This window comes from Choloepus didactylus (assembly GCF_015220235.1).
Source record: "Choloepus didactylus isolate mChoDid1 chromosome 25 unlocalized genomic scaffold, mChoDid1.pri SUPER_25_unloc2, whole genome shotgun sequence".
NCBI lineage: Eukaryota > Metazoa > Chordata > Mammalia > Pilosa > Megalonychidae > Choloepus > Choloepus didactylus.
In genome coordinates this window covers 6,818,142-6,840,503 of record NW_023637607.1, presented here as the reverse complement: position 1 = coordinate 6,840,503, position 22,362 = coordinate 6,818,142, and the positions used below count along the sequence as shown (strand labels likewise).

The following is a 22,362-nucleotide window of genomic DNA, read 5'->3' as shown; positions in this document are numbered from 1 at the left end:
AGGAGACTCTTAGGCACAAATATAGGGAGGCCTAGCCTCTCCTTTGCAGCAACCGTCTTCCCAAGGGTAAAACTTATGGTAGAGGGCTCAACCCATCAAACCACCAGTCCCCTATGTCTGTGGTCATGTTAGCAACCATGGAGGTGGGGTAGGCGAATACCCCTGCATTCTCCACAGGCTCCTCAAGGGGGCACTACATCTTTTTTTTTTTTTCCTTGTTTGTCTTTTTTCTTTTTTTTTTTTTTTCAACTTTCCCTTCTTTTTTAAATCAACTGTATGAAAAAAAAAGTTAAAAAGAAAACAAACATACAATAAAAGAACATTTCAAAGAGACCATAACAAGGGAGTAAGAAAAAGACAACTAACCTAAGATAACTGCTTAACTTCCAACATGTTCCTACTTTACCCCAAGAAAGTTACATAATATAGCAACATTTCAGCGAACTTGTTCCTACTACATCCATCAGAAATTAACAGACCATAGTCATTTCTGGGCCTTACTAGTATTTTAACCAGACTCAAAAGATAAGCATCAAAATAATTTGACATAGACATTTCACAACGTTTAAATTCAGTGTTATGTTTGAGAACATTAAATCTTGTCATTTTGCACATGGAGATAACTCTGTGCTAGAATGTGACTTAACCATTAAAAGTACAGAAAATGGAAGCAGGCTGCCTTCATTCTAGTCTTGCTCTGCCACTTAAAAGTGTGAACTTGAGAAAGTTAATCTCTCTCTGCTTCAATTTAGTAGCCATAATAATAATGTCTTAGTTACTTCATAGGGTTTCTCTGAAAAGTACATAATGTTAGAGTTGGAAATTGTACAAATGTCCATAATAAACTTTAAAATGATGTTAGCTATTATCACTCTCTGTATAGCAATATGTGTAATATAATTATTTATATCTAAATCAAACTTTGCATTCTTTTTCTACCTTTATTTTATTGGTAAATGTATCAGTCCATGTTATATAAAACAAATATTCAGATTAACAAAGCATGATAAAGCAAACATCTGTGTAACTTTCCCTCTAAATTAAGATAAATAATGTTGCCATCACTTCAGAAATCCAGGTAGCAGTGCAGATTATAACAGTCCCTTCCACTGGAGGTTACTGTGTTGCTATTTTTATTAAGATTTGCTTAGCATGTTTTTCATTATATGTGTGTGGGTCAGTATGCTCATTCATAAGCAATATAAGTTGGTTTTTCCAATCTTCTAATGTTATAAATGGAAAAACATAGCATGTGTTCTTACATGCCTAGCTAACTTTGCACGTTATGGTTTTAAGATTAATCTCTGTAGCATTCATTTCTATTGCTCTCTGTATTATATTGTGTGAAATTACATATTTTGGTTATAATATCTACTTTTGTGGACATTTGAGTTGTTTTTAATTTGGTGCTTCCATTAATATTTCTGCTATGAATATTTGTACACACATCTTGTGATCCATGTATGTAAGAGTTCTGAAAATTCAGTCTTATTTCTAAAACCTTACAGATTATTTTTCTAGCCCTAGGATGTATCATCAGGAGTAGAATTCCTTGTTCATGAAATATTGTCATTTTTGTTATATTTTGTCCAAACAATTTCCAAAGCAGTACCCACCAGCGGAGTATGAGCCCACCTGTTGCACTATCTCCTCTGCAACACTTTTTATTGTTAGATTCTTATTTTTGCTGATCTAGTTGAGTGGGTTTCATTGTAATTTTAATTTTCAGGGGTATATTGGGCATTTGGATATTCACTTTGTGAGTGGATTTTTCTTGTCAATTTAAAGTAAACCTTCATATTTTTATATGGATGCTCTTTATCCATTATAAAGTTTCAAATACTTACCACTAAGTGGCTTGTCTTTTTCTTTGCTTAATATTATCTTTTGATGACTGCAAGTTCTTAATTTTAAAATAGTTAAATTTGTTAATCTATTCTTCCCAGGTTGTGCTTTTTATGTCTTACGAAGTCTTTATCTACTTCAAAATCATGAAGATATTCTCTTCAGATATTATCTTCTAAAAGTTTCATTTTACTGCTTTTCACAACAAAAAAAACAAATCCAACAACATTTTAATTATACACCTTGACCCAGAAGAATTTATCTCTGCTATGAAAGGTTGGTTCAAGATAAGAATATCAATTAATATAATCACCACATTAATAGAACGATGGAACAAAATCACATGATCATCTCAGTTGATGCATAAAAGGCATTTGACAAAATCCAGCACCCCTGCTTGATAAAAACACTTAGAACACTAGGAATAGAAGGAAACTTCCTCAACATGTTAAAGGGAGTATATGAAAACACACAGCTAATGTCATATTTAATGTTGAAAGACTGAAACTTTCCCTCCAAGATCAGCATGAGACAAGGATGCCCACTTTCACCACTGTTATTCAGCATTTTACTGGAAGTTCTAGTCAGAGCAATTAGGCAAGAATGAAAAGCATCCAAATTAAAAGGAAGAAGTAAATCTTTCCTTATTTGCAGATGGCATGATCCTATATACAGAAAATTCAGACAAATCCACAACAAAATCTTAATGCTAATAAATGAATTCAGCAATGTGGTGGGATACAAGATCAATACCCTAAAACCAGTAATACTTCTATACACAGGTAATGATCAATAGGAAGAAGAAATCAAGAAAAAAATTCCATTCCCAATAGCAAGTAAAAGAATCAAATATCTAAGAATAACTCTAACCAAGAATGTACACAGAAAACTACAAAACAATGCTATAATAAATTAAGGAAGTCCTAAATAAATGGAAGCATATTGTGTTCATGGACTGGAAGATATCAATCCTATCCAAAGCAATTTATAAATTCAGTGCAATCCCAATCAAAATTCTAACAACCTTCTTTGCAGAAATGGGAAAGTCAACCATCAAATTTATATAAAAGTGTAAGGAGTCCTGAATAATATGAGCCATCTTGGAAAAGAAGAATTAAGTTGGCGGTCCCACACTTACCTATCTTAAGACTTATTACAAAGCCATGGTAATCAAAATGAATGGTACTGGCACAAGGACAGATTTAGAGACCAATGGAATTAGAATTAAGAGCCCAAAACTCAGCCCTCTTTTTTTATGGCCAACTGATTTTTGAAAAGGTGACTGAGACTGTTCAGTTGGGAAAGAATAGTTTCTTCAACAAATAGTGCTGGAAAAACTAGGTCTCCATTTTCATAAAAAGAACACTTCACACCATATACAAAAATCAACTCAAAATGGATCAAAAACCTAGAGGGAGGAGCTAAGATGGTGGCATAAGGAGGAGTGGAAGACTGTTAGTCCCCCCAGAACAATTTATAAATGACCAAAAAACTAGTAAATAACCTGGAATAACAGCGGGGAGACAAATATGACTGTCCACTCATCATCCACCAACCTGAATTGGGAAGGAATGCCGGAGATTACAGCATAAAATCTGTAAGTAAAACTGCCGACCCCTGCTGAGAGCTGAGAGCTGAGAGCCGGGAGCCCCTCCCTCACAGAAGCTGCATGGTGCACTCTCTCAGCCCAGCTCCAAGTGGGGTTTTATTGTTAACTGCTCATTACAGACAGTGAATCCTCAACAAGCAGGCAGAGGCTTTTGGTGACAACTGACCTTGAGAAAGTCAGGGAACATATCTGTCTCAGGATAGGGAGCCCAGAGAATTGGGTGCTCTCTCTGGCTGATGGGTGAACCTGGGAGTTTTTCTGTCCCTTTCTCTCTCTGTGGAGAAAACCTCAGCTGTGCTCTGCCTGCAGCACTTTGCAGTAAAGACAGCCTCAACCATTTTAAAATCAAAACACTTTGATCAGCAGAGTCACAGAAACAAAGACCTTATTGATATTCAAATGACATCTCTGGAGGGGGCAGAGCTTCCCAAGAGGAAAGAGAGGGGCCCAGCTCTACTGCCCTTCTTTCAGTGTTTCCAGAACCAGACCCCAAAGCCTGGGGGAGGAGAGCCACAGGCCACACCCTCTTACACAGGCAGTGACAGGCTGACAGGTGCATCTGCCAGGCAGAAAAGCACAGGTGTCTCAATCCTCTAAGAAAAGTCATCAGGGAAACCAGATATGAAATATTACCTCCTTCTGTGACCTGAGCCTCTTCTCATCTGGGAAAACCTGATTGGGGTGGCCTGAGAGGTCAGATGCCTAGACAACAGAAAACCACAACCTACACTAAGAAAAATGAAGCTATGACCCAGTCAAAGGAACAAATGTACACTTCAACTGAGATACAAGAATTTAAACAACTAATGTTAAATCAATTCAAAAAGTTTAGAGAATATTTCACAAAACAGGCTGTAAAGAAAACACTGGGCATATATAAGGCAGAAATTGAAAGTTCAAAAATACAACTGGTAGAATATATGGAAATGAAAGGCACAACATGAGATGAAAGACACAATGGAAACATACAACAGCAGATCTCAAGAGGCAGAAAAAAACAGTCAAGAACTGGAGAACAAAACACCTGAAAGCCTACATGCAAAGGAGCAGATGGAGAAAAGAATAAAAAATATGAGCAACATCTCTGGGAAGTTAAAGATGAAATTAAATACAAGAATCTGTGTATCGTTGGTGTCCCAGAAGGAGAAGAGAAGGGAAAAGGGGCAGAGGCAATAATAGAGGAAATAATCAATGAAAATTTCCCATCTCTTATGAAAGACATAAAATTATAGATCCAAGAAGCACAGCATACTCCAAACACAATAGACCTGAATAGGCCTATGCCAAGACAATTAATAATCAGATTATCAAATGTCAAAGATAAAAAGAGAATCCTGAAAGCAGCAAGAGAAAAGCAATCCATCACATACAAGGGAAGCATCATAAGACTATGTGTGGATCTCTCAGCAGAAACCATGGAGGCAAGAAGTAAGTGGTGTGATTTATTTAAGATACTGAAAGAGAAAAACTGCCAACCAAGAATTCTATATCCAGGAAAGCTGTCCTTCAAATATGAGGGAGACCTCAAAATATTTTCCAACAGATGAGAGACTTTGTGAACAAGACACCCACCCTATGGGAGATACTAAAGGAGCACTACAGAGTGATAGGAGAAGACAGGAGTGCATGATTTGGAACACAATTTTGGGAGATGGTAGCACAGCAATGTAAGTATGCTGAACAAAGATAACTATGAATACAGTTGAGAGAGAAAGGTTGGGAGCATGTGAGACACCAGAAGAAAGGAGGAAAGATAAAGACTGGGATTGTGTAACTTGGTAAAATCTAGAGCGTTCAACAATTGTGATAAAATGTACAAATATGTTCTTTTACGAGGGAGGACAAGCAAATGTCAAATTTGCAAGGTGTTAAAAATGGGGATGCATTGGAGGAGGGATGCAATCAATGTAAACTAGAGACTGTAACTAACAGAACCATTGTATTATGCTTCCTTTAATGTAACAAAGGTGATGTACCAAGGTAAAGGAAGATAAGAGGGGGGGATAGGGAAGGCATGTTAGACACTTGACATTGGTGGTGTTGTCTGACTCTTTACCCTACTTTGATTTAAGGTTACTTTTCCTTTTGCTACTTCCTAGTTCTCATTTTTCTCTGCTTTCTTTTCCCTCTCTACCTTCTTTGATGCTCCCTCCTGCCTTGTGGAAGAAATGTAGATGCCCTTATATAGATAGTGGTGAAGGTGGTGAACACATAAATATATGACCATACAGAGAACCATCAATTGTTTACTTAGGATGGAATGTATGGTGTGTGAACAAAACCATCTTTAAAAAAATGGGTTGATGTCAAAACCTCAAGGGCAATATACTGAGTGAAATAAGCCAGACACATGAGGACAAATATTACAGGGTCTCACTGATAAGAACTAATTAAAATATGTAAACTCATAGACATGAAATATAAGGTACCAAGATATAGGATGAGGCTTAAGAATGGGGAGTGGTTGCTTTGTATGAGCAGAATGTTCAACTAGGATGAACTTAAATGTTTGGAAATGAACAGAGGTGTCAGTAGCAAGATGTGAGAATAACTAACAGTGCTGAATGGCATGTGAATGAGGTGGAAATGGGAAGCTCGGAGTCATATATGTCAATAGAAGGAAAATTGGAGGTCAAAAGATGGGAATGTATAAAACTGAATCCTATGGTGGGCAATGTCCATGATTAACTGTACAAATATTAGAAAACTCTTCCATGAACCAGAACAAATGTATGACAATACAACTAGAAGTTAATAATAGAGGGGCATATAGGGAAGAAATATATACCTATTGCAAACTATATACTACAGTTAGTAGTAGTTCAGCATTCTTTCATAAACAGTAACAAATGTACTATACCAACACTATGAGTCAACAAATGAGGGGGGTTGGTTAGGGATATGGGAAGATTCGAGTTTCCTTTTCTTTTTCTTTCTTTTTCTGCTTTTTTTTTTTTTTTTTTTTTTTTGCATCTTTCACTTTACTTCTTGTCTGGAGTAATGAAAAGTTTTTAAAAATTGAACAAAAATTAAGTGTGGTGATGGATGCACCGCTGTATGAGGGCACCAGGGGCAACTGATTATACACTTTGGATCATTAGATCATTGTATGGTATCTGAACAATCCCAATAAAAATTAAAAAAAGGATCAAAAACCTAAATAGAAGAGCAAGAACTATCAAATTCCTAGAAAAAAAATATAGGGGAGCACCTTCTAGACATTGTTTTAGGCAATGGTTCTTAGACTTTGTACCCAAAGCACAAGCAACATAATAAGAAAATAGACCTCATCTAAGTTGAAAACTTTTATGCTTCTAAGGATTTTATCATGAAAGTAAAACATCAGCCTACACAGTGGGAGAGAATATTTGGAAACCATATATCCAGTAAACGTTTATTATCCAGAATATGTAAAGAAATCCTTCAACTTAACCACAAAAAGACAAACAACCCATTTAAAAAATGGGCAAAAGATGTGACTAGATGTCTCCCCAAGAAAGCTGTACAAATGACCAGAAAGCTCTTTAAAGGATGCTCAACTTCATTAACCATCAGGAAAATGCAAAACACAACCACAATATGATACCAAATCTCACACATTAGAATGGCTGCTAAAAAAAATGAAAAATAACATGTTGGAGAGGATGTGGAGAAATAAGAACACTCATTCATTGCTTGTGGCAATGTAAAATGGTGCAGCTGCTGTGAAAGACAGATCCTCCAAAAGTTCAGTATGGAACTACCATATGGCCTGGCAATCCCACTAAAAGGTATATACTGAAAATAACTGAAAGCAGGGAATTGCAGTGAGATTTGCAAATTGCTGTTAATAGCAGCTTTATTCACTATTGCCAAAAGTGTCCATCATCCAATGAGTGGATAGATAAAATGTGTTCAATACATAAAATGGAATATTATTCAGTCATAGAAAGGAATGAAATCCTGATATCTGCAACAACATGGATGTACCTTGAACCATCATTTTGAGTGAAATAAGCCAGACACAAGGGGTTATATATTATATGATCTCACTGATTTGAAATAATTAGAATAAGCAAACTTATAATATCAAAATCTGTAATATAGGTTACTAGGGAACAGGTAAGGATAGAGAATGGGAAGTTACAGCTTAAAATGTATGAGGTTCCAGAATGATTGAAATATTTTGGTAATGGATGGTGGTGATGGTAGCACAATTTTGTGAACATTATTAATGGTACCAAAATATATATCTGAATGTGATTTAAAGGGGAAATGTTAGATTATATATGTGGTATATGCTCCACCTGAAACCTATAGGGAGGATCCTTTCTTGCCTCTTCCTGGCTCCTGGTGGTTGTCACAGTCCTTGGCATTCCCCAGCTTCTATAGTGCATCACTCAAGTTTCCACTTCCATCTTTACATGGCTGTCTGCCCTCTGTGTGTCTCTCTCTTTCTTCAAATCTCTTTCCTTATAAAGACCTAGTCATTGGATTTAGGCCCCACCCTAATCTAGTACAACCTCATTTTAACTTGATTACATCTACAAAGGCCCTATTTCCAAATACGTCACATTCACAGATACCAAGGATGAGGACTAAAATCTGTCTTTTGGGTAGACACAATTCAACCCACATTAGCCATGTGAATTCTTCAACCCCACCCCAAGCACACTCAGCCAGAAACTCTGGGGGTGAGGCCACCCAATCTCTTTTTACACCCTTTCTATGTAAGGCTAATGCATGCTGAAATGTGAGAACCACAGCTACATGGCTCTGGGCAGCTCTCTTTATTGTTTACTTTGTAGATAAAACTATACTATAATTCAGAGATTCCTGCTTCTTTGACATTTTTGACTTTGTTGTGAACTTTAGGTGGCCTCCCTGACACACCTGGTTAGAGCTAGGCTGTCCAATGCAGTAGCCAGCAGCCAGCCAAAAGTGGCTAATGAGCACTTGAAATGTGGGTAATCTGAATTGAAATATGCTGCAACAGAAAAAAACACCAAACTTTGAAAAATAAATATGAAGGAATATAAAGTGTCTTGTTAATATTTTCATATTGATTACATGCTCAATTGATAATATTTTGGGTACAGTAGGTTAAATAAATTATTAAGATTGATTTCAGCTCTTCTTATTTTTTTAAATGTGGCATCTGGAAAATTTAAAATAACTTATGGAGCTTGCCCTTATTACATTTCCCCTGGACAGTGCAGGATTAAAATTCCATATCAATACAGATAAATAAATAGTTCACATGTGGAAAGTCATTTGTTTTTCATCATCAAGGGAATATGGAGCAGATAAGTCCCAGTTCTTCCCCTCACAGCTTAACTCTTGTACACTATTGTGACTAAAAGGTTGACCAGATGTTCACTCACCAATGTTATGCATTTATGTCTACTATGAACTAAGCAAGTGGGTTCGTGAGGACCATCTGCTAATGGGAATATAGCCTCATTGTCTTAAAACTGATAGCTGCACACCATTGTAGGTGGAAAGGATTCTTTCAGTTTGAAGGATTCAGCATCTTTTAAATTCCTAATAATCAAAATGCCCTTTAAAAAATGTTTTTTTTAATATGAAAGCAAAATTGGAAAACATTAAAGCCTAAATAAAAATCAGAGGCACATTGGAAAGCAGAAATCTTCCTGTGGCCTTGAGACTATACCTGTAGATTACAGTGTGAGAAAATAAATCATACTAAAATTTGAATACTGATTTCCCCAATGCAGAAAAAGGGACTATACTGAATCCACTTGCCAGTTTTTATTTTATTTTATACTTTAATCTTTTAAGGTAAAAGCCTTCATTATAACCCAGCCAGAATGGCCTTCTGTTAAATAACGGGATAGCCCCGCCACTCTGCCATTCAACTGGATTACCATAAGGGATGCAGCATTTCTATAGTTTATTGCTGATATAAAGAATGACAATAACTTTGTCTTGTTTTCAGTTTTCAGAATAAGACGTGTGACTATTTCATCCTAAGTTATATAAACAATTTTGAATTTGGGAATCTGAATTTAGTTCATCTTTCCAACTTAGGTGATGAACCTTTGTTGAAGAATATTACCTTTTACTATGAAAATGAAAGTGTTCAAGGTACCACCTTTATACATATTACAATAAAAATTTCACCCAGAGATAAACATACTAAAGGACAAAAGGATTAAATACTTCAAAAATATTTCCCCATACTTCCAGCAAATAAAAAAGCCATTCAATTTCCTTTCTTCCAATATTTGTTTATATATGTGTATAATTTTTATTTAATTGAAATCACTTAATTTTTAAATCATGAATTTATTTTCATTTAATATTATTCCATAAGAAGTTTTGGAAAAATATGAAATTTGGTTCTTTGGCATTTATGCATAATTTTAACAGCTGAATTTTTCATTTAAATGCATGCATAATATTTCTTCATAACTTTTGGTCTAAAGTAGTCATTCTGCTAGTATGCTCTAGTTACAATCATTTAATTTCTTTTCCAGAGATAAAGCTCCTTTAGAATTTGTTGTATGTAATTTGGTTTTCTTTTTTCAGTTATTTCCTAAGAATATATTTTCTAGTGTTTCTTAATAGTGACACACATACACATGCTACTAAAAGGACTGTTACTGATTGAGCTTTATTGACCTCTAAGAACTGGTTCCTTCCAATAGAAAGCATTGGAATTAAACAGCTACACAAATATTTAGCAATATTCTACAAATTTTCTGGCCTCTCAAAAACCATGGTTTTTATTCAGTTTTATTGATAGCAAACTTATATGTGGTATAACATTTTTTGTTACCTTAAAGCATAATTAAATATTCAGCATCTGTACTTGTTAATTAAGATAGTTATAATTTTAATACTTAGTTATCAAATATGAGAAGATACACTTTTAAAATCTGCAATCACATGGTCAATACTAGTGGCTATTTTCATTTAGGTGCAATGGGGCAGTCACTGAAAATTTCACTGACAAGTATCTTGGAGCTCTATGATTTGGTTAAAATATATTTTTCTGTAAATATATGAAGAATTTTCAATAGTTAGTGTTTTTAATTGTTATATAGGCCTACATTTGAATTTGAGCAAAGTCATTATGAAGGAATATAAACATCTCTGGAAACCGTGTCAAACTTGGTCAGAGTTTGATGTTGGAAAGCCATTTCCTCTCCAAACAATAGAACTTCATTTTCTTACAAACAGTCCATCACCAGTAAAGGTAATAAATCCTTAAATTAATTTGGAGTTAAAGCATCATTCCCCTGAATATGTTTTGAAAACACGATTAACAATTCTACAAGTATAAACCATTTCCTGGCACTTTGCATTTTAATAACAAAAATAAATTATCTTTGCTGTCATATCTTGGGGATAGTATGTGATGACTCTGATTTTGAAGATTTATATGTTTTATTTGTAATTATGTTTTTGTCAGTTAAAGAAAAGCCAAATATATGTGACTTCCATTTCCAGCAGGAGTGCAGTATAGATAAACTGAAAAATCTCTTTATACAAAACAGTTGAAATGCTGAATAAAAGATACCAAACAATTTTTGTATAATTATAGTTGAGCTAAAAAATGTAAGAAAAATCCTAGGGGAGCAAAAATGAAAGAGGTGTGTGTGCTTGAAACTGTTGTGGAAACTCAACCCTGAAGCCATCGCTGGCCTTGGGAACATTTGCTGAGCACAGTGATCCAGAGGCTTGCAGTAGAACTGAGGACCCTGCACAAAGCCATGATCTCAGGAGTATACTGAAAAGGGTAGATGCCCCAAGACTGCTTTTCAGCAAAGGAGTTCCACAAGCCTTCACCAGGTCTGGTCTCTGGGTAGAACAAATAAATCAGTCTGAATATTTGTAACCATAGACCCACCTCCCCAAGAATCTGGGGATTAAATTTACACTACTGATAGGCACAAGACAACCATTAGCTAGAAAATAAAAATAAAGTGATCAAAGGAATCTGGCAAATTCTCTATAGCAGAACAGACTTCTCTATAGACGATTTCCAGAGATAAGACACTACCAAATGTGAGCTCAAATACAAAATTATAAAACACTAGAGGAAATCAGCCACTAAAAGAAACAGTAAGCCACAGAACTAGAAATCCAAGTACTTCAAATTTTAGAATTATCACAAGCAGGGTATATTATGCATGTGTTTAAAAGTGTTTAAAGAAATACAATATGGAATTTGAAATATGGGAAAAGAAGAAACATAAAAAAATAACCACAGTTTAAAATAACAAAATAGAACTTTAAAGTGAAAAATATTGCCAACACGCGGGTTCAAAAGTTGCTTGTAACATGTTAAAGTTAGTGGATCAGGGTATCGGGGAGGGGGGTCAGGGAATGCTGGAGTTCTGTGTATGGGGTTTGTATTGTTTTTGTAACTGTTCCTATAACTTCGAATTTATTTCTAAATAAAATGTAAAACAAAAAAAAAACCAAAGTTGCTTGGAGAATTCATGAACTGGGGAAAGATCAAAAGATTTATTTAGTTTTATCACTCAGGGTTCTCCAGAGAAACAGAATCAACAGGATATGTATATATGTGTATATATGTAAAATGTATATATAAAGAGATTTATTTTAAGGAATTGACTTGCAACTGTATGATTGGCATGTCCAAATTCCATAGGGCTGGTCAGAGGCCAGAAATTCTAGTAAGAGTTGATGTTGGAATCTTGGGTCTAAAATCCATAGAGGAAGAAACTCAGAGAGAAGTAAAGTGTGTAGTCTTCAGACAGAATTTCTTATTTCTGAAACTCTCAGTTCTTTTCATTTAAGGTCTCCTACTGATTGGATGAGTTGCACATTATTGAGGGTATTGTCCTTCATTTAAAGTCAGCTGATGGTAGATGCTAACCCCATTTACAGAACACCTCCACAGTTTCATCTAGGCCAGTGTTTGACCCAATAACTGGACACCATAACTTGGTCAATTTGATATGTAAAATTAACCATTACAGTAGTTAAAAGCAGAGATGAAACATATGAAAGAGATGTTAAGAAACTTGGAGGATAGTAAGAGAAAGCTCAATCTTAACCATTTGGAGGTTCAGAAGGAGAGAAAGGACTTGTGTGGGTTGGGCAATATTTGAAAAGATAATAGCTGATTACTTTCTTGAATTAATGAGAGACAAGAATTTGCACATTCAGGATGTGCAAATTTATTCCACAGATGTGCAGATTTATTCCACAAATGGAATTTATTCTACAAATGGAATGGATATTCCACAGGATGTGCAGATTTATACCATAAATGGAATAAATTAAACACATGCCAATATACACTCACAAACAGACAAGCTAGACATGACATATTGAAATTGCAGAATACCCAAAAAAAAAAAAAAAAAAAAAAAAAAATCTTAAAAGAGCCAGAGTTAACTACAAAGGAACAAAAATTAATCTAATAACAAATTCCCAACAAAAAACATAGAATACAGTGGAATTACATATGATTCTTAAAATATAATTTAAGAGTGAAGAAGTAATTGTGGACAATTTCAGAAAAAAACAAAAATTTATTTATCCATCAACACATCACTGAAGATATTTCTATATGATTAATTTCAGGTAGCAGGAAATGATCCTGGAAGGATATAAGAAGGAAAGCTCATAGGAACTTAGGATGCTTTGACATAGGATATTTTTCAGAATATGGGGGAAGAACATACACCACTTTCCCCTTTGTTAGGATAGGTTCCATCAGACAAAGACCCTGGAGTGCAAGCCCTTTATTGATCCCAAGGAGCCCCAGTAACAGAGTGGGGAGGTAAGATTAGGAAGGGAAGAAAATGAATGCAGGATGTGTTAATGAGTAGGTTAGCACTGTTGGCAAACTGAGGTAAATTTCAGGTTGAATCTCTGGGATTAGTAGATAGCTGTGGTATTGGTCCTCTGAAACCTGCCCAGTCTTTAGCTGAGGGCTATCCATGGGAACATTAAATCCTCAGCACTTCTGGCAGACTTCACATGTGTTGTAAGAAGAAAAGGTGCAAGACAGAGAGCTGAGAGCTGCAGGGGCTCACAGTGGGTAGGCATCAGGGCAAACAGGAACATGAGCAGGAAGGGGATAGCAGGCAGGAAGGTAGCAGCTTCTATATTTAACTAGAATACAAAACAGAAACCAGGTAAAAAGTTATTCATCAGCCCATTGTGGTATTTGGATTTTTATATACATGTATCTTTATATAATAGGATATATATATATGATATATTTATTTTACATGTAATATTCAAAAATATTAACATAGACATGCATTTGGAATGCAGTGTATACACATACACATTTATGTACACACACACACATACATATATGAAATCAAGGATTGCCCAAGAGAATACTGTAATGGAATCAAGTAATTTTGTTAATATATGCATTTTTCCCTACTATTTAAATTTCATTTTCATAAAAGTGTGTGTGTGTGTGTGTACATAGGAGATCTCTGAATGAGACTTCCATCTTTGAGAATCTTATCTTATATAGGGAATTACAAAAGGAATAAACACTAAATAGAAAACTTATGTAACTTTGTTTCTCCCTTTCCTTCTTTTCTACCTCTCTACCCAGCTACCTGAATGCTTAAATGTCATCTATATCTTTATACTCCACTTTGTGCCAAAATGTTTTAATGTGAGAACTAGTTTTATGGGAAGGGCTGAAATTGATCTATGTAAATAAGAATAATACAAAATGTTTTCTAATGTGAATTTTAGAAAATAATGTGTAATATTTCTATATGAGAGTTTTACATTTGACTTTGTCTTAATTTTTTATTTGCTTACAGAAAGCTCCAAGGAAAGTATGCCTAATTGGGCTTTATTGCAAGGTCATCTAGCATGGCTAATACATTTGTGGGAGATATTTTGAAAGGTTTGCCTTTTTGAAAGGGGTATAGAACCAGAAGTGTGCCTCATTAGATACTTGTGGAATTTGTTAATCTTTAATCAAAGAATATTTAAAATCAATATATTAAATCAATATATTAACTGGAATATGTGTTTAACACAAAATACATTTAATATTAAATTCATCAATGTCCTTTAGTCATTGCTGGATAAAAATCTATGTGGTCTTAATCTTAGAGCAAAATCATTCCAGCCACATGTTTTTAATGAATATTTGTTGAAGTTCATGGTACACTTAGAGAAATGGAGAGGATTCTGGACTCTTAAACCTCTAATCAACTAAACTTTGGACTCTGTCATTCACATAATATCAGAGAAAGAGAAAAGTGAGCTTTAAATTTTTAAAATACTATAAAATTGAAATCTTTGTGTTGTATCTGGAAGCATGCAATTTATAATATGCATGTATTTCCTTTTGTCTCACAGTGATGATCCCATCGTTACTTCACTGATTAAACAAAAGGAATTTGATGAACTTGTACACTGGCATTCTCACAAACAGTGATGATTATGAAAGGACAAAATGTCAGTTTGATGGTAAGCTTTGTGACTCTTGATTAAATACATTTAAATCAATTTCACTTTCTGCTTTTTATTGTATACCAAAAACTTATTGTATTATCAGGAAGGAAGTTAATGAAACTTTCCCACTTTGTTTACTGATGTGTACATATAGTTAGGTATGCAGGTGTCTTAGGAGGAAGTGCACAAATATGACATCTGTCTCCTCAAATGTCAAAACTGTTTAAAGGAAGGATGGTAGTTTAAAAAATCTGAGTATTCTTTGAAATCAAGCATATTGAAGAACCATAGACTTTCAAATAGTTTCAGCTGCTTTCACTCGGTACCATTGATGGCAGGTAACAAGTGCAAGCATTTGACCTGTGTTCATGCTCAGGGAGGTTGAAACTGCAACAGGAGGTCTTTGGAACCACTCAGAGTGGGTCACCAGAGATTGAAATAGGGGGTTTGTCTCTCTGGCTAATTCCTTGTTTTCATCCCATCTTTTTCTACTCCCATATTCACCCTACCCTTTGCGCTGACAATTTCAGATGAGTGTAAAAGTGTGCACAGTAAGCATGCTTTTATGGCATACTTACCATTCTTGCTAATATAACATAACCAGCTACCAATACTGTGCAAGATGTGAGGTGACACTGTGGATTAGCCATTAACAACCTGTAATGTGGCTTGATTTGACGTGTAGATTCAGGCAAAGAAAATTTTAATCAACTAGATTTTTTCCCTTTAAGTGAGTTTTCTTTTGGTATGAGAGTTAATCATACCTGGATTGCTGGGATTTCCTGTCACTGGATTTTACAATAGTGAATGAGGTTTTTGCTTTTCTCATGTGCCAGCCTCCTGACTCTAAGGCTATTTTCCCCAGCAGAGATTTTCCTACATGGGGATGCAAGAAGCCAGAATGTCCTGTATGATACCTTCTCACCTCTGCCTCTACTTTCTTCTCAATACAGTTTTCAGGGCACATGCAGAGGTAAAGTCCAGAATCTGTCATTTTTTGGTAGCACCCTTATATTGCTTTTGGAGGTGGACCATGAAAGATTTTTTTGTCACTTCTGTATTATAATAAGACCAGGAATTATTTGGGAATGTTACACTGACGTCTTTCCTTTTCTTCAGAAAAATCTAAGGGTCCTAGTATTCTTAAATCTGTGCAAAAGTTTCATGTTTTCCAATGATTTAATGGGAATTCACTAGAATCAGTCTTATCAAAACTCACTGTAACTCAGGCTATGGAACCAAAGGGTTTCAGTCAACCCAAGAGCACAAAGGCACATGTAGTTTTATAGGCTTAGCAAATTCTATCAGGTGTTTTCACTGTGCTTTGCTGTTTCTTAAGCTGATGTTTGTTCACCCATCAGTGTTTCTTGTAATGCTATGCTTTTTCCTTTTATATATGATTGATTAATACTTTACTTACATGTTAAGAAATTAAACCTGCATATAAAAGGTTATGTATGGGTCCTATGCATAATAAAAATATGTTTATTTAAAAAAGATTAGAAAGCATTAAATGAATAAAGACATGGATTTAGAAATGTTGAAATAAGGTTAAAATATAGATGTTTACTAATTAGTGACAAAGAAAATCTTTTTATATATCGGTGGATAAAATGGATATAAAATACTTTTCTGCTCTTTTTGGCTTAAATTGTAAAGTTTGTCTACACTTCTCCAAATATTTAAATAATTAATCAGTCTACCACCTTGGTATAAGTGGAAAGTAAGAACTCCCAATTTCTTACCATCTGATCTTCCTTCTTAGGATGTCCTTCTTCAACCCCTTTCCTAGTTTTGGATTGTACTGGGAGTAAATAAGGAAAGCTTAAATGTATTCTTGAAATAGTGATACTAATAACTTGTGATGTAAAAAATGATCAGCTAATAGTCCTGATAGTATTAATATATGAGTAAAGAAATTTTTATGTTAAAATGATATTTTGTGATTTTGTTTTTAGGGTAATGATTTTGCTGTCTTTTTAATTAAAATGGACCTCTCATTAGGCTGCTGTATATTTCTGCTTGCCTCAAAATTGGTAAAGACATCTGCACTCTTTACACTAAAAGCTTTCCTTAAGGTCAAAGGTTTTAGAACACCCACTTAACTAATCCAATCATGAACAGAGACATTGGCTACACATCTGCCCTGCCAAGTCAGCATAGTAAAGTCATCAGAAATGAAAGTAAAGTAAAATTGATCAGAATTAACTAGTTAAGTGATGTTAACTGTAATTGACTTCATTCTAGGAAACATTTACATATAATATGACTAAGTGGTATAATGGTGACTTGAAATTCTTTTGCTATTAGAACAGTTTTAATTGGTGGACTAATAAATCAATTTGTTCAACATAGTAAAAGGGGTTCCAATGGGCACTTTAAGTCAATCTTTAATGCATTTCTAGTTTCCTGAAAAATCAGTTGGATTTATATTGTTCTATCAGCACCTTTTCTTCATTCCCCTCCCTTTCCTCATTCAGTCATCAAACATTATGGATGAACTGCTTTGTAATTGGGACATTCAGATGAACATGGTACATTCTCAACTTGAGAATCTCAGTGTAGAAAGGAAGAATGGTAAGTAAGTCATGACTACAGGACATGTTGGTGAGTACTTCAATAGAGAGATGCTTGGGTTATAACAGAAAAGCAGGCTAGGGAGAGTCAGGAGGGGTTTAGGAAAGAAGGTCTTCAAAGGTGAAGAGAGGTGGGAGAGGAGACTGGGGAGGAATGAAAGAGGAAAGGGGATTCCAAGAAAGCAAACAGGTACCAGTGCATGGAGATGTGAAAGAACCTCCATCTAGTGTCTCATTGATTTTATAACATTTACTCCTTTATAAATCATCTATGGCATTGGAAATCTAGAACATTATCTTAACAGAGCCTTAATACTTACTAAATTGAATTTTCCTAAGGTTTGAAATAACAGAGGCATTGATTATAAGAAACAGATATGGAAACTGAAATTGTGCCTATTCAAGAATATGATGATGGTAGAAGTCATCAATACAAGATTAAAAATACTGTCTCATTAATGAAATGTCATTTGGCATACTTCCATCATGTTTCATGATATGTTTCTTTCCATTTTGGGCAGGAGACCAAAGCTGAAATAATTGCTAGAGAGAATAAGAAGAGGTTATTTGGCAAAGAAGAACAGAAAGAACAAAAATGGAATGCTCTCTCATTTTCTATTGAACAGAAAAGGAAAGAGAATTTAAACTCTGGAATAAGGAAATTGGAAGATTTTTTGAAACCATGTAAAAGTAATTCAGTGACATTTCAAGTTGAAATGGTAGGGTTAGCTGTGTGCTTGAAAGCATGGAAAGAATATTGCCAAGATAAAGGTATGCAGTTCTATTTTTCTTGCTTCAGTGAATTGGAAAATTAATAAAAATATAATGACGATAGCTGGCATTTATTAACTGGAAATTTTCATGGGAGCTTTGCATACATAATCTGATTTTATCTTTACAAAAACCTCTGTGCCAGTTTGAATGTATTATGTCCCCCCAAAAAGTCATATACTTTGATGAAATCTTGTGTGGGCAGACCTATCAGTGTTAATTAGATTGTAATTCTTTGAATTTTCCATGGATATGCACACCACCCAACTGTGGGTGATGTCTCTAATTGGATAATTTCCATGGAGGTGTTGGCCTGCCCATTCAGAGTGGGTCTGAATTGAGTTACTAGAGCACTGTATAAGATCAGACAGAAGGAGTGAGCTTGCTATAGCCAAGAGGGACACTTTGAAGAAAGCACAGGAGCTGCAGTTGGGAGACAGTTTGAAGATGGCCATTGAAAGCAGACTCTTGCTCTGGAGAAGCTGAGAGAGGACAAATATCCCAAGTGCAATGAACAGTGACATTTTTGAAGAGTTGCAGCCTAGAGAGGAATGTCCTGAGTGAATGCCAATTTGAAACCAGAACTTTGGAGCAGATGCCAGCCACATGCCTTCCCAGCTAACAGTTTTCTGGACACCATTGGCCATCCTCCAGTGAAGATACCTGATTTGCTGCTGTGTTACCTTGGACACTTTCTGGCCTTAAGATTGTAACTGTGTAACAAAATAAACCCCCTTTTATAACAGCCAATCCATCCCTGGTGTTTTGCATTCTGGCAGCATTAGCAAACTTGAACAACCTCCAAGACAAGTATTATTGTTTCTATTTTACCAATGAGTAATGAAATCTCAGAGAGGGTCTTAGCAGAAAATATTTTGCATATTCAAAAACAAAATCAATGATAGTGTTTTAAAAAGAACTATTTACAAATATAAGCATCGCTAAAGGGACCAAAAAAGATGGTGAGACACTCAGGTAGAATCTGTCACTCACCCTTGGGAGATCCAAACCATAAATTTCCCCCCTGTGTAAAACTAGGATCATGCCTGCCTAGCACATAGAATTCTTCTGAAGGCTGCTGTGGCTTTCCATTTGCTGTGCTTTATCAATCCCTATAGCAGGGAGTAGAAAAGAAAAGAAGACACAGCAAGAGAAAGATAAGGTGGAAATAAGGCTGGGTAGAGATGGGTAAATTGATAACAGTTGAAATGATTGGGTGTCAGAACACACCCAAACTGGCAAGTCTTCTAAGTAAACCTCATTGATCTCTCAGTCTGGAGCATCTCCACACTCAAATCCATTTTACACATGGTCACCAAGCTCTTAGTTTTCATTTTTTATCCCAACTGTCACTGTATCCTGAATTCTGCCCTCAGCATAGCATGACAGTGAGAGGAATAAGATTTAGCTTATGTATTTTTCCCCATCCAGGATGTTAGGATTTGCAGAGAGATCTGAATTGACAGTGGCCAAAAGAATATTTATGTTTATTTCACTCACATTTAGAAGAAGTCCAGAGGCAACCATTCCTGGGCTGCTATGGCAGCTCCACGGGGGCATCAGTGACCAGTTTCTTCTATCTTTATATTCCATTATCCTTGGTACTTGACTTCCATTCTTCAAAATGCCTCATATTCCTGGATGGCTCCATTCTAGAAGATTTTAGAAGACAGGGAAGAAGACAAAATTTTTTCATTCCAGCTGTATGTTTCCCTTTAAGGAGCTTTCCTAGAAATTTCATGAAACAACTTTTACTTAGATATTATTAACCAGAACCTAGTCCAGGTCTACATCTAACTGTAAGATGTATTGGAAAATGTAGTTTTTTTTAACATGGAAACATTGCAGATTGTGATGCTATACGGATATGTAAGGAACATTGGGTGATATATATTGAGTAGACAGCTAGCAGTATTTTCTACAGATATTCTCCTCCTTGTCTTTCATCTTCCTAAATTCTACCTATCTTCCAAGTCCATTACATAGGACATCTTTCCATAAATTCTTCCTAAAATATTCCATTTAGCATAAATTTCTATTGCCTCTAATGCTTTATTTGGGGAGGTCAAGGGCTATGCATTGTCTCTATATGGAACTGGAGTGGAAGAGCTCAGCAATACGTTCCTTTTGTACCCTCTTATGGCATTCATTAGGAGTTCAGTAAGGTTTGTTAACCAAATGAAACATGGGGTTGTTATAAGAAATGGGGCACCAAAACAGCCCCAACCTACTGAGTATGAAAGCAATGGCAGTGGCAGTGGAATGAAGAGGATACACATGGCACAACTCAACATACAGTAATGGAGAGGATTAACAGTGTCTGTATTTGGAGGTTCAAATTGACTGACTGACTGGGAAGGTTGAAGTGATTACTGCAAATAGTTATCTATAGACAAGAGTAGGATTCAAAAAATGTTAAGATTTTGACCTGATATTTAAAGTCATATACATATTTTTATTTGAGCATACTAGAGAAGTAATATGAAAATAATAGTGGAGGGAAGATTGTATCCTAGAAACTTATACAAACCTGAGCTTTAATGATCTTATTTCTATCATGAACTATGAAGGTTTTCTTTTTTATCTAAATACTTGCTCTGCTACTTTCCATTATCCATGGAGGTGATGAAGTGAGGATAGTTGCATTTTAAAGTTATATTAGTCATTAAGTTCAGTCCTCTCTCCTCTAAATAAATCTTCATAAATATCAAGTAAGATAGTGAGTTTAAATAGTCTATCAATTAATTGATAGACTGAATGATTAATTTTAGGTAATGAAACATTTGTTAGTTCTGATCATCTTTATAAAGCAATTTTATTTTTTACTCTCTACAAAGGCAAAACCTCAAAGGATCTAAGTATAGCTTTTCAAATGATGAAATGGATCCACTCCTTAATGGAAAAGTATCCAGAACTTTTGCAAGAAGCAGATCATCAACTTATAGCCAGATGTCTTAAGTATTTAGGATTTGATGAATTGACAAGTTCTTTATCCAAACAAGGTACATCTGTTTAAAATAGCTCCATTTTAATATACTAGAGTAATTTTTGCATATACTTAGTGTCTTGTAAATAGTCATCAATGCTCCATTTTTTTAACTGAAAATATTTTGTTCATAGTCATTATTAGTAATCAAGCTAACCAAACTTGATGCAATCAAGAATTAGGAAGTTTGTATAAATGTTTACCTGGAAAAACAGATTAAATGCCAGTTAATCTCTGGAGACACTTAAAATAAACCCTATCCTTAATTCTAGCAAAATATCTCAAACCTATAGTGTGATTATTCAACAGTCTTTAAACATATTTGGTTGAGGCTATAAATACAATGACATGTTTGAAGATCTTGGTGTCTGCTAATTTATTCATAGTAAAGGTGATTTCAGTGGCAAAGAAATTCTTCAATAAAAATGACAGTTTACAATGTGTTAAAAATGCTTCTCCCATAGGAAGTAGTCAGTAAAATATAATTATTTAAATTTTATACTTAAAATCTCTTTCAAAATAAATAATAAAGATTGTAGGAGAAGACATAAAGGAGAAGAGAAAGAATAAATATTCAACTGGCATTGGTTCAGTTCTGTTTCAACTACAATTCATGGATCATCATTTTGTATGAGTTGAGAGAAAAAATCCAGATCCCTGAGTCCTGGATTTTATTCCTGACACTTGACAGATAATGATGTGAAGTGAAACTAACATTCTGGTGTTTTCGTTTTAATTGTGATCTCAAGAGTTTCTCATGATTGTGTCTCCACCTATTATATTTCACATGAACTTCTTAGTATTGCATCATGACACTGTCATTTAAAATCATTCTATCATTGAGAATGTGAAATGTAGACTTTTTCCATTTAAACAAATTGAAATTTTTATATATAGACCATTCTGTTGGAGATCTCTTGATGGATTCACGTATATATTTTTCACACCTTGCAGTGTTGACATTCATTTGTTCTACCTCATGTAAAAACATATTTGTACCTTTTATTACAATCGTTGGGCACCCTGGGTTTCCCTGAGTTACACAGTCCCAGTCTTTATTGTTCATCTTTTGTTCTGGTGTCCCACATGATCCCAGCCTTCCTCTTTTAAACATATTCACAGTCATCTTTGTTCAGTGTACTTACAGTGCTGTG

At 35.0% G+C, this 22,362-nt stretch overlaps 1 protein-coding gene across 1 annotated transcript in view; it reads right to left on the bottom strand.

Moving 5' to 3' along the window:
* LOC119525563 (translation initiation factor IF-2-like) overlaps positions 1–22,362 on the bottom strand; it is a 45,675-nt gene that overhangs the window by 9,901 nt on the left and 13,412 nt on the right. Inside the window, exon 3 of the mRNA XM_037824333.1 lies at positions 19,723–19,874. The gene's annotated coding sequence lies outside the window, so the exon portion shown is untranslated. The remainder of the gene's footprint in view (positions 1–19,722; positions 19,875–22,362) is intronic.